Raw genomic sequence first — 14,480 nt, forward strand, 5'->3', positions numbered from 1 at the left:
CTGATATGGGGATTTTTAAAATTTTTTTTTCACATAATACATTTTTAGCCTTGTGTATTTCTTCTTTAGGAAATTTCTGTTCACCTTTTTTCCCCATTTTTTTCTTTTTTTTTTTTTTTATCGTGTTGAATGTTCTTTCCTTTTTTGTTTAGCTCTACTAGTGCCTTTTCTAGCTTAGATCTTAAGCTCTTAACAGGTGAGTTGTGGGTGAATAATCCCTCCCATTACATGGGAATTCTTTATATCCTGGTCCTTGTTTCCTTTGAGTTACATAAGCTTATTAATTTCATGCACTTTCATTTGTTTATCTTTGCTTCCACTTGCTTGGTCAGTGGGGTTTTATCCCTGAAGATGCCTTTAGCTTCAACGGCATGGACAAAGCGCGTTCTGATCATTGTCAGAGAGCAGTGGAGCGAGCAGCCACATTCTTGAGAGCCCAGGGTGTTATGGATAACCTTTTATTTATTCTTTGTCTTGGGCCTTTAGATCTTACTTCCATGATCATAACTGCGTTCATAGCTGAGAAAAATACCTGACTGAGACTTTAGTTATGAGTCATTAAGAACAAAGACATGTTTTATTTTCAAATAATAAAGTAACTTCTATATCTTAAACATTTTTTTGGTTATAGGTGTTTTATTTATTTATTTATTTATTTAATGTCATTTATCAATGTATTCTTGCTTGCATCTCTTATCTTGGATTTAAATTTTAATGTACCATGTACATCTTCCAATATTACCAGATTCATTTCTTTTTGAATTTGTTATAGATTAAAAATAAAATCCGACCAAGAGAAAATATAGATATAGAACAATTTCTATAGATAAATATAGAATTTTTCTTAAGGACATAGGTGTAAAAATAATAAAGTATTGGCATTCAAAATCTGGGTTATTAAGAGAAAATTCCCTTAGCCAACTAGAACCTTTATCAAGATATAAGCTTAGTAGCAGGCTATCTATTAATAAAATCTATTATATAAAGAGGCTAAAGGAAAACAAATAAGAAAAATTATCCTACAAGATTATTTTAATAATCCCACATTTATTCCTGATTTAATTTCTAAGTAAACTAAGAACTAGATCCAAATTTAACACAAGTAGTTTCTCCCTCTTTTGATTTTATTGAGTATATTAGTGGAAAATCTAGAATTTGTATGGAAGCAAATCTTAAAAAACAACTTAATTGAAAAATTATTTGTCTTTAAGTTAGTTGCAAAGTATTACCATGACATTTTTTTGGGTTGAATGTATATTTTCAATGGTTTTCAGAATTACATGACAGCTGAGGCTACTTCTTAGCACAAGATTGCATAATTTCTAGATCTACTTGATGGATTGCATTTCAAGTAAGTTGGGAATGAACCCAATAACCCTTTTGAATTCTAGGGCATTTAGTTTCTGTCCCTATTTTGCTTACTCTTTCCCTTCCTCAAAAGGTAATTATAGTGGAGAAGCATTACTACAGTAAATAGTATGCTAATCTAATGATAATAGCTAACATTTACTATGTGTCAGATGCTGTATTAATCACTTAATAAAGCCTAATTAATTTAACCCTAATTAATTTAACATTACTGCAGAGCATTATTATGTTAACTTTGCAAAAGAATATGAAGGAAAGTGAAGCACAGGGGCAAATTGCTATGGGTTGTTCTAAAGTGATACTGTGGAATTTGAACACAGTTGTGTCTAGCTCCAAAGTCTATTATCGGAACCATCCTGGCTGCACGATCTGTCTCTCTGGCCCCCAATTGGTCCCCCAAGCCAGGAGTGATTTCTGAGCGCATAGCTAGGAGTAACCCCTGAGCATCACCGGGTGTGGCCCCAAACCAAAACAAAAACCAAAACCAAAAAAATGCAATTCTCAAATTTCTTGGATAACAAAATTACAAATTTCTATATATGCCATATCACCAATAGGAAAATATATGAGGACTGAACTTCGCTGGATCTCAGATGCCAGCACCCTTCTGCCTCTCTACTCTGCTGTCCTGCATTTCCGGCCTGATTTCACCCTTGGTGCGGCTCATCAGCCAGCCTGCCTTCCTGTGAGCTTTCCGGGGAGCCTGCCTTCCTGTGAGCTTTCCGGGGAGTCTGCCTTCCCGTGAGCCTTCCGTGGAGGTGAGTCGACACGCCCAGAAAGGGAGGAGCCACTGAACTTCGCTGGATCTCAGATGCCAGCACCCTTCTGCCTCTCTACTCTGCTGTCCTGCATTTTCGGCCTGATTTCACCATTGGTGTGGCTCATCAGCCAGCCTGCCTTCCTGTGACACGCCCAGAAAGGGAGGAGCCACTGAACTTAGCTGGATCTCAGATGCCAGCACACTTCTGCCTCTCTACTCTGCTGTCCTGCATTTTTGGCCTGATTTCATCCTGGGTGCGGCCCATCTGCCAGCCTGCCTTCCTGTGAGCCTTCCATGGAGGTGAGTCGACACGCCCAGAAAGGGAGAAGCCAGAGGAGCATGGTTGCTCCGCTCCCCTTCGCGATGGTGCACAGCATTTAGCCGATGAATACAATCACAACACGTAGAAAAACACGCAGTACTAGTGTGACAATGGGGAAACAACACGGGCCAGTGCCAGACATAGAGAATGAAGATGGCAACTCTGATGACTTGAACATGACCAACCACCTAGTCAGTCTCTCAGATAAGGAGTTTAGAGTTGCAATATGGAACATGTTCAAAGAACTCAAACAAAGTATAGAAGAGAAAACTAAAAAGAATCAGGAGAATATGAAGATAGAAATGAGAAAACTCCAAACAGAAATTTCAGATCAAATAACAGGTCTGAGAAACTCAGTAGATGAATTGAAGAAAAACATGTTTGAGATTTCCCACAGGTTAACAGCAGCTGAGGATAGAATCAGTACACTGGAAGATGAGATACATAACAATTACATACAGCAGAAGAAATTGGAAAAAAGCCTCAAAGCAAATGATCAAACAATGGAAAAATTACTCAAAGAATGGGAACAGATGAAAATAGAAGTCTATGATAAGCTCAACAGAAACAACTTAAGAATCATTGGAGTCCCAGAGACTCAGGAAGAAAATCTCCAGGAAGAATCAACAGTCAAGAACATCATTAAAGAGAAACTACCAGAGAAAATGAATACATGTGATCAAATCCTGCATGCCCGAAGAGTGCCAACTAAAAGAGACCCCAGAAAAAACACCCCAAGACACATCCTAGTCACAATGACGAATCCCATAGATAGAGACAGAATTCTGAAAGCAGCAAGATCGAAAAGAGAAATTACATTCAAGGGAACATCCTTGAGATTTACTGCAGACCTGTCATCGGAAACACTCAAGGCCAGAAGGCAGTGGTAGGACATAGTGACAAAACTCAATTAAATAAATGCTTCACATAGAATACTGCACCCAGAAAAACTCACTTTCAGGTTTGAAGGAACAATACATAGTTTCACAGACAAACAACAGCTCAAAAACTTCACAGACTCAAAACCATTCTTAAAAGAAAAACTGAACGGCATACTTTAAGACAAGGCTTACCAACAGACACACCAAACTTTAATATAAAGATGGCACTAACTCCCAGGACAATTCTTTCTCTCAATGTCAATGGACTAAATGCACCAGTTAAGAGACACAGAGTGGCTAAATGGATCAAAAAACTCAATCCAACCTTCTGCTGCCTACAAGAAACGCACCTGAATAGTCAGAACAAACATAGACTCAAAATAAAAGGCTGGAGGAAAATCATCCAAGCAAACAACACCCAAAAAAAAGCAGGAGTGGCCATATTAATATCAGATGATGCAAACTTTATACTTAGGAAAGTTGTAAGGGACAAAGATGGACATTTTGTATTAATCAAGGGATATGTACAGCAGGAAGAAATCACCCTCCTAAACATATATGCACCGAATGAGGGGCCAGCAAAATATATAATACAACTGTTGACAAATCTGAAAAATAATATTAATAACAACACAATAATTGTGGGAGACCTCAACACGGCATTGTCAACACTAGACAGGTCAACCAGAATGAAACCCAACAAGAATATACTAGACCTGAGGAGAGGAAATGGAAGAAAGAGGCCTAGTAGATATATACAGGACACTCCACCCCCAGAAGCCTGGATACACATTTTTCTCTAATGTACATGGGACATTCTCTAGGATAGACTACATGTTAGCACACAAAACATACCTCCATAATATCAAGAGGATAGAAATTTTGCAGGCTGCCTTTGCTGACCACAAAGCCCTGAAATTATATATAAACTACAAAGGGACACAGAAGAAAAATTTTAACACCTGGAAGTTAAATAGCCTCATACTGAATAATCAGTGGGTCCGAGATGAAATCAAAGAGGAAATCAAAAATTTCCTGAAAACAAATGACAATGGAGACACAAATTATCAGAACCTATGGGACACAGCAAAAGCAGTACTGAGAGGAAAATTCAAGCACATATCAGGAAAGAAGAAGGGGCATACCTGAATAGCTTAATGACGCAGCTCATAGAATTAGAAAGTGCTCAACAAAAGGATCCAAAAATAGGGAGGCAGAAGGAAATAACAAAGCTGAGAGCAGAAATCAATGAAGTGGAAACCAGAAAAACCATCCAAAAGATCAACGAAAGCAGAAGTTGGTTCTTTGAAAAAATAAACAAGATTGATAGACCACTGGCAAAACTAACAAAGAAAGAAAGAGAGAGAAACTTGATAACTCGTATTAGGAATGAAAAAGGAGAGATCACTACTGATATGGTAGAGATTCAAAGGGTAATCAGAAACTACTTTGAGAAACTCTATGCCACTAAAAATGAAAACCTGGAAGAAATGGATAAATTTTTGGAATCTTATAATCTTCCATGATTGAATGAAGAGGATGTAGCATATCTAAACACACCCATTACTATTGAGGACATTAAGAAAGTAATCAAATGTCTGCCCAAAAACAAAAGCCCAGGCCCAGATGGATTTACTAATGAATTCTTTCAAACCTTTCAAGAGGAACTACTACCAATCCTGGCAAGACTCTTTCATGAAATTGAAAAAACAGGAAAACTTCCAAATAGCTTTTATGAAGCCAACATTACCTTGATACCTAAACCAGACAGAGATGCTACGAAAAAAGAAAATTACAGACCAATATCGCTGATGAATGCAGATGCAAAGATCTTCAACAAAATCCTGGCAAATAGGATTCAATGCCTCATTAAGAAGATCATCCACTACGATCAAGTAGGTTTCATTCCAGGAATGCAAGGCTGGTTTAACATCCGTAAATCTATCAACATAATACACAACATCAACAGCAAGAAAAATAAAAATCACATGATCATATCAATCGACACAGAGAAAGCATTTGACAAGGTCCAACACCCATTCTTGATCAAAACTCTCAGCAAGATGGGAATGGAAGGAACCTTTCTCAATATAGTTAAGGCCATCTACCACAAGCCAGAGGCAAATATTGTCCTCAATGGAGAAAAACTGAAAGCCTTTCCTCTAAATTCTGGCACAAGACAAGGCTGTCCTCTCTCACCACTCCTATTCAACATAGCACTGGAAGTACTCGCTATCGCGATTAGGCAAGAAAAGGATATCAAGGGAATCCAGATAGGAAAGGAAGAAGTCAAGCTCTCACTGTTTGCAGATGACATGATACTCTACTTAGAAAACCCCAAAGACTCTACCAAAAAGCTTCTAGAAACAATAGACTCATATAGCAAAATGGCAGGCTACAAAATTAACACACAAAAATCAATGGCCTTTCTATACACCAATACTAATAAGGAAGAAATGGACATTAAGAAAACAACTCCATTCACTATAGTGTCACACAAACTCAAATATCTTAGAATCAACTTGACTAAAAATGTGAAGGACCTATACAAGGAAAACTATAAAACTCTGCTCCAAGAAATAAGAGAGGACACGCGGAAATGGAAGCACATACCCTGCTCATGGATTGGCAGGATTAACATCATTAAAATGGCAATACTCCCCAAAGCACTGTACAGATTTAATGCGATCCCCCTAAAGATACCCATGACATTCTTCAAAGAAGTGGATCAGGCACTTTTGAAATTTATTTGGAACAATAAACACCCTCGAATAGCTAAAGCAGTCATTGGGAAAAAGAATATGGGAGGAATTACTTTCCCCAACTTTAAACTTTACTACAAAGCAATAGTTATCAAAACAGCATGGTATTGGAATAAGGACAGGCCCTCAGATCAGTGGAATAAGCTTGAATACTCAGAGAATGTTCCCCAGACATACAATCACCTAATTTTTGATAAAGGAGCAAAAAATCCTAAATGGAACAAAGAAAGCCTCTTCAACAAGTGGTGTTGGCACAACTGGGTAGCCACTTGCAAAAAATTGAACTTAGACCCCCAGCTAACATCATGTACGAAGGTAAAATCCAAATGGATTAAAGACCTCAATATCAGCCCCAAAACCATAAGATATATAGAACAATACGTAGGTAAAACACTCCAGGACATTGAGGCTAAAGGCATCTTCAAGGAAGAAACTGCACTCTCCAAGCAAGTGAAAGCAGAAATTAACAGATGGGAATATATTAAGCTGAGAAGCTTCTGCACCTCAAAGGAAATAGTGCCCAAGATACAAGAGCCACCCACTGAGTGGGAGAAACTATTCACCCAATACCCATCAGATAAGGGGCTAATCTCCAAAATATACAAGGCACTGACAGAACTTTACAAGAAAAAAACATCTAATCCCATCAAAAAATGGGGAGAAGAAATGAACAGACACTTTGACAAAGAAGAAATACAGATGGCCAAAAGACACATGAAAAAGTGCTCCACATCACTAATCATCAGGGAGATGCAAATCAAAACAACGATGAGATACCACCTCACACCACAGAGAATGGCACACATCACAAAGAATGAGAATAAACAGTGTTGGCGGGGATGTGGGGAGAAAGGAACTCTTATCCACTGCTGGTGGGAATGCCGTCTATTTCAACCTTTATGGAAAGCAATATGGAGATTCCTCCAAAAACTGGAAATCGAGCTCCCATACGATCCAGCTATACCACTCCTAGGAATATACCCTAGGAACACAAAAATACAATACAAAAACCCCTTCCTTACACCTATATTCATTGCAGCTCTATTTACCATAGCAAGACTCTGGAAACAACCAAGATGCCCTTCAACAGACGAATGGCTAAAGAAACTGTGGTACATATACACAATGGAATATTATGCAGCTGTCAGGAGAGATGAAGTCATGAAATTTTCCTATACATGGATGTACACGGAATCTATTATGCTGAGTGAAATAAGTCAGAGAGAGAGAGAAAAATGCAGAATGGTCTCACACATTTATGGGTTTTAAGAAAAATGAAAGACATTCTTGCAATAATAACTTTCAGACATAAAAGAGAAAAGAGCTGGAAGTTCCAGCTCACCTCAGGAAGCTCATCACAAAGAGTGATGAGTTTAGTTGGATAAATAACTACATTTTGAACTGTCCTAATAATGAGAATGTATGAGGGAAATTGAGAACCTGTATAGAGTACAGGCAGGGGTCGGGTGGGGAGGAGGGAGACTTGGGACATTGGTGATGGGAATGTTGCACTGGTGATGGGTGGTGTTAAAAAAATGTTTAATAAGAATGTAACTATTTACCTAAAAAATTAATTAAAATATAATTTAGTTACTATTTATTTACATCATATATAAGTTTGGGAGTACAGCTTCACATTTCCTCAGGGGGCTTTCTACCTTCCTGTACTCCACTACCAAAATTCTAGTGTCCTTCATACAGGGTGGTTCTATGATGTCCTCAGAATATATTGTTAAAAAAGCATAAAACCATATTTTTCACTCTCATTAAGCCAATTGTCTTTTGGGTTTGGGACCATATTCAGCAGTGCTCAGGGGTTACTCCTGGTTCTGAACGCAGAAAACATTCCTTGCAGAGGACCAAATGGAATGCCTAGATTGAACCAACGTCAGCCATATGTAAGGAAAATATTCTATCCACTATACTATCTTTTATCTGGTTTGTAAACAAGATGATTGAATTTATTTCAGCCTTAAAAAATGTAGAGAAGGGCCAAACTGATAGTACAGTAGGTAGGACATATGCTTAGCACATGGCTGACCCAGATTTGGTCCATAGCATCTCAGACCACCAGGAGTAATTTCTTAGTGGAGAGCCAGGAATAATTCATGAGCATTGGTGGGTGTGCCTAGACACAAAACCAAAACACAAAAAATGAAGAAGCAAACCAGAACATATAAAAGTATAGAGAACAGGAGAAAAAGGTTAGGGATTTAGTGATTTGTTCCCCCATACACAAAAAAAAAAAAAAAAAAAAAAGAAAATATATGAGGGAGATAATACTGGTACTGTCTTGCATGTAACTAATTTGGGATCAATCTTCAGCAATACATGGTTGCCTCAGGCATTACAAGTGGCAGTCAAAGCATCATTTTCTCCAGCAATGCCAGGGTAGCCTAGCTAACTTTTCATATCACAAGGCCTAAGCAGCAACACAGCTCACCTGGGCCTCCCAAGCACTATGGAAACTCTACACCTTACAAATGAAAATATAAAAGAGTTGTTCTAAAAACAGCCCAAAGCATAAAATATACAGAAAATAGCTAACAGAGAATTGAGTAAAAAGTATCTGAAATATTCTCAAGCATTTATAAATGGCACAAAATATGCACCAATAAATAAAAATATCTATACTTCTACATACACACACCATGTTCCTGTATAGGATATACTATTTATTATTTGTAAGCACTTCACTAATATGATACTGAAAGTTTAAACATTTTAAAAAATACAATTCCTTTCCAAAATATTTTTGGGGTGTTCATTGTATCCATCAGTGCTCACAACTTTCTTCTAGATATGTGCTTATAGATCACTCCTGGCAGTGCTGGGGTGGGGAGTTTTTGTATGTGGTGCTTGACTACATGGGGTTGACTACATAGGGGTTGACTACATGTCATGTAAGTCTTACCCTCTGTTCTAATTTTCACCCCCCCAAACAAAACTTCCATTAGTTGTACTATTTATTCACTATATTGTTACTATATATAAATCTATAACTATAATAATATATAATAAAATGTTAGTAAATATAACAACAAATAAGTAAATAATTTGATAACAGATGACTCTAAAAGAGAGCCTAGGACACATGATTTTATTATATAATAAATGTAATATTTGAATGAAGTGAAAAATGAATTCTTTCATAAATGGTATAAATATTAAAAATACAGAAAAAGTGAAATTCTTCCATTATATAATACATAAATTTCAGATGGGTTAGATCTATAAATATCAGAAATATATATTAAGGATCTAGAAAGATAGGTTAACACTTATATGATCCCTTATGGAAGAAAGAAGGAAACTTTTCTAAATATAAGTGGAAAGAAAAATAAAACATTGAGACACATAACAATAACAAATTAATCTTAGTTAAATTATGGTTCAATAAGTAAAGGAGTTTCAACTGGGGAGATATCTTATGAATTTAATATTTATGAAGAAAATGTAGAAATTTTGAAATTAACATTCTACTAAATGAACATAAATTCAAAGATGAACAGATAATGCATAAAAAGTTAAATATAAAAATAAAACTCCACAGAAAATAAATGTAATTAAATAATAAAATACAAAGTATTTCTTTTTGAATCTGATGATTTTGATGTTATAGTAAAAACTGACTACATCAACAAAAATCAAACAACATAGTTAAGATTTATAACTTTGAACATTTATCCATGGAAGACATACATAGAACCAATAAGTATATTAAAGGATACTTAATACCATACACTAATCATTAAAGAATGTAAAAAGAAACCACAATAAGATACCAATTTTTACCCTACATAAAAAAAGAAAAGAAAAAAGCAAGTGTTTGTAAAGACATTGTTACATTTAAATCTAAAATGGCATAACTACTATGGAAAACAGCTGGTGTTTCCAGAACAACTTAAAAAGAGTATTATATACTGTTATATATGTATAAGGTTTTTATATATAAGAAGTCCACTTATTACATATAAAAGCAGTGAAACAGAGAATTTAATAGATATTTGTACACCCACATAGCATTTTATTCACAAGAGTCAAATGGTGGGAGCAGTCCAACACTCAAAGTGGCTATCAGTGAGCAAATGAATAAATAAAGAGTAGTAAATGTAAATATATGTATTTGGCTCTTAGAAATAAGGTATTCTATGAGCTGGAAAGACAATGTAGTGGGTAAGGCACTTGCCTTGCATATGGCTGGTTCAAGTTTATCCCATATGCTTCCTGAGCCCCACCCGTATTGACCATGTAGTGATCTTGAGCAGAGTGAAGAGTAAGTTCTGAGCACTGCTGGGTGTGGTCACAAACCAAAGGAAAATAAAATAAGAAGAAAAATGATATTCCACCATAAAATTCACTGAAGTAAACATAGGCAGGTCTGGAAATAGAACTCAGAGTTATCTTACATGAGCTTACCACAAGACAAAAAGAATAAAAACTCCTGGTCAGTCCTGCCTCCTACTGGGAACAGAAATTCTAAGAAGTCCTGTGAGGTCAAAGCTGAACCAGCACACCCAACTCTGCACTCACTGTAGCAGAATCATTGGCCAACAGGATGTAATGGAAAACAGGAAGTTCAGTAAAATTCGATGAGAAACAGTGAAAAAAAAAGAATAAAAACAAAATAAATAAGTGGACTACATCACATTAAAAAGATTTTGCATGGCAAAAGAACTCTAACTAAAATGAAAGATATCCTACAGAATGAAAGCATTTGCAAACAATATATTATATAAAGGGATAATTTCCTATATATTATTAAAAAACTCACAAAGTACATCATAAAATTCAACCCCATCAAAAAATGGGAAGAGGAGATGACTAGACACTTCCCCTCAAAAGACATACATATGGCTCATAAGTATTTGAAAAAGTACTCACCATCATTTACTACTAAGGAAATGCAATCAAACAACAGTGAGCTGTTTTCTCACACCAATGAGAATGGTATATTTCAAAAAAAGTCTGAAATAACCAATGTTGGCAAGAATGTGGTAAGAAAGGAACTTTCATTCATTGGTGTAGAAAATATTATCGGGATTCAACCTCTATGGAACGAAATATGGAGATTTCTTGAAAAAATAAGAATATAACTCCCATACAATTCAATAATACCACTTTTGGCATCTACCATTCAAACATAAAAATGTCAACTTGAAAAGACTTTTACTGAGCTATGCTCACTGTAGGGCTTAATACAATGAGTAACCTATAGAAAAAAACCCAAATGTCCAACCAGAGATCAATGGATAAAGAAGTTGTGGATATATACAAAAAGTAATATTATGCATCTGCATGAAAAGATGAAATCATGCAATTTGCTTCTACATGGAAATACTAGAAGGTATCATGTTTAGTGATATCAATAAGAGAAGGTATAGAATGATACCTCATATGGGATGTGAGATATAGTAAGAAGACAACAAATGGCCAAAGGCAATATAATTGAAAAGTTGATCTACAGAGACCAATATACAGTGTGGAAGAGAATGGGATGGTGGAAGGGTTTATTTATTTATTTATTTATTTATTTATTTATTTATTTATTTATATTTCCAATTCATTAGTTTTTGTTCTAAGCTTTATTATTCCTTCTATTTTTGGTTCATTGTGTTGATCTTTTTCCAATTGTTTAAGTTGTGCCTTCAAATTATTTATGTAGGCCTCTTCTTCCTTCCTGATCAGTGTTTGAATGCTATATAATTTCCTCTTAGTGCTGTTTTTGCTTATCCCACAATTCTGATAATCAGTGTCATCGTTCTTATTGATTTTCAGAATCTTTTAATTTCCTCTTTGATTTCCTCTCTGATCCACTGGTTGTTCAATAGTAATCTGTTTAATTTCCAGGTGTTAAAAGTTTTTCTATGTGTCTCTTTATGAATCACTTTTAATTTCAATATCATGATTTGAGAATGTAGTTCTTAAATTTCTATCCTCTTGATTTTATGGAAGTGTGTTTTATGGCCCAGTATGTAATCTATCTTGGAGAATGACCCATGTGCATTGGAGAAGAATACAAATCCAGTTTTCTGGGGATGAAGCTCCTATATATGTATGTATATATACATATATATATATATAAGTATATATATGTATGTATATATATGTATGTATATATGTATATGTATATATATGTATATATGTATATGTATATTTATATATATATATATGTTAAGCCATTCTCTTCCATTTCTTCCTTCAGAGCTAGTATATTATTGTTGGGGTTTAGCCTGGTTGACATATCAAAGGGTAACTGGGTGGTATAGAAATCTCATTATTATTATGTCGGTATTGGTTTCTTCAAATCTATCAACAATTGTTTTAAGTATTTTGCTTTTCCCTTATTGGGTGCATATATGTTTAGGAGTGTGATTTCTTCCTAGTACATATATCCCTTGATTATTAAGAAATGCCCATCTCTGTCTCTTATACTATTTTTAAATCTAAGATATGTGTCATCTGATGTAAGTATGGCCACCACAGCCTTTTTAAGGAAGTTGTTTACTTGAATGCTTGTTCTCCAACCTTTGACTTTGAGTCTGTGTTTGCTCTGATTATTCAGATCTGCTTCTAGTAGGCAGCAAAGATGGGAGATGTCTTAGGAACACTGACTGGCAGAGGGATGTGGATGCTTTGTGGTAGTTGTAGTATTAGAACAACAAATATGTGAAACTATCATCAATGGTATTCCAAATCACAGTATACAATAAAGATGAAGGACAATTATCAGCATGAGATCACTAAAATAGGCAGAGAACCTTTGGAGCCCTTGTAACTAACAAATGGAGAGAAAAAGGAAGTGAGAGAGAGGATAGAGAAAGAGACAGAAAGAGACACAGAGACAGAGATTTTAACATATATACTACAATGTAGATGGGCCTTGAAGATTTATGTTAAGTAAAATAAGTCAGCCGCAAAGAAATATTTAATATAATTTATCTTGTCTGAGTTAAACTAAAGTATATAATTCATAGTGATTTAAAATAGAGGAGTGAATGCCAGGGGTTGGGGGTCTAGGAATGAGGAGAAGAGAGTGTTTATTAGGTACAGAGTTTCAGCTTGGGTGCAGGAAAATTTTATGGAGATGGTGATAATTACATAACAATATGAGTGTATTATATGCTGCTGAATTGTAAAATAAATAGTTAAAATGGTAAATTTTGTGTGTTTAATCACAAATTAAGTAGAAGTTAGATTTTGACTGCTGATGTAGTGTGGAGATATGAAAAAAAGAATGATCAAGGAAAGAAATTCTCACTAGCTCAGGTTGATTATAAAGCAATCTTAGTTTAAATAATCTGATGAAATAGTACAGCAGTTAAAGCACTTCGTTTGCATGTGGCAAACCTGATTCTGTATCCCTGGAGGCACAAATAATGCCAGTGTTCTGACAGAAGTAACTCTTGAGCCCCAATGAGTGTGTCCTATTACCCTTATCCCAAAGTATTCTTAGTATAGATATAAGATGGAAAAAATCAATATTTCCCTGGAATCAATTATTACAGTTAGGCTTTCAAATAGATTGGGAATCAAATAAATATAAACAGAATTTGGCCTGGGAACCACCACACTGAAGAAATAACATAAAATTTAATTCTCATTTAATGATGCCCTGGGGGACATGGAAGGAGCAAACACTCTAGAGTAGAGTAGGCTATATTATTGATCAACCTAATAGCACAAACATGCTCATCTCTCCAAATGGCCATATGGATTTGATGTCAAAGCCTGGCTGTTGCTTTTGTGGAAATTTATTACTTACAAAATTTATTACTTACAAAATGCATATGGAAATGTCAAGAGTCAAAACTAGCAAATGAACTTTGAAAGAACAAAATCGTAACACTTACAGTTTTAGATATAAAGGCCTTTCTATTGGCACATGGATAGAGATATAGGAGCCATAGATTGGAATAGAGAGCTCCATAAACTGTTACTGTGACAAACGTGTCAATGGAAAGAGACAATGATATTACCTTATATCAACCTCTAAATTAATTCCAAATGCATAATGGACTTACATCTGAAAGTTATTAGAACATTTCTAGAAAATAAGACAGGGGAAGAACTTCAAGTCTTTAACCAGACAAAAATTTCATAAGAACTCACATGCACAAAACCAAATAATAATCATATAGGGAAAAATTCATTACTATAGAAAATTAAAAATTGTGCTAAGGAGAGGAAAGGTAAGTCACTGAATAGAAGGTATTTGTTATAAACTTATCTCTCAAAGTATATGTAGCCAAACTATGAAAATAATTCCTGTAAATAAAAAAAATCCCAATATAAAAATAGATCACAGATTTAAAAAGAGGATATTCAAGTGACAATAAGCATAAAAACTGCTGAATTAAATTTCTATTTGAGGAAATATAAGTTTA

General features: G+C 35.2%; 1 protein-coding gene across 1 annotated transcript in view; it reads right to left on the minus strand.

Moving 5' to 3' along the window:
* The window catches only part of STAC (SH3 and cysteine rich domain), a 182,688-nt gene that overhangs the window by 147,228 nt on the left and 20,980 nt on the right, over window positions 1-14,480 (minus strand). The gene's annotated exons all lie outside the window — the stretch shown is intronic.

Source organism: Suncus etruscus, chromosome 20 (assembly GCF_024139225.1).
Source record: "Suncus etruscus isolate mSunEtr1 chromosome 20, mSunEtr1.pri.cur, whole genome shotgun sequence".
NCBI lineage: Eukaryota > Metazoa > Chordata > Mammalia > Eulipotyphla > Soricidae > Suncus > Suncus etruscus.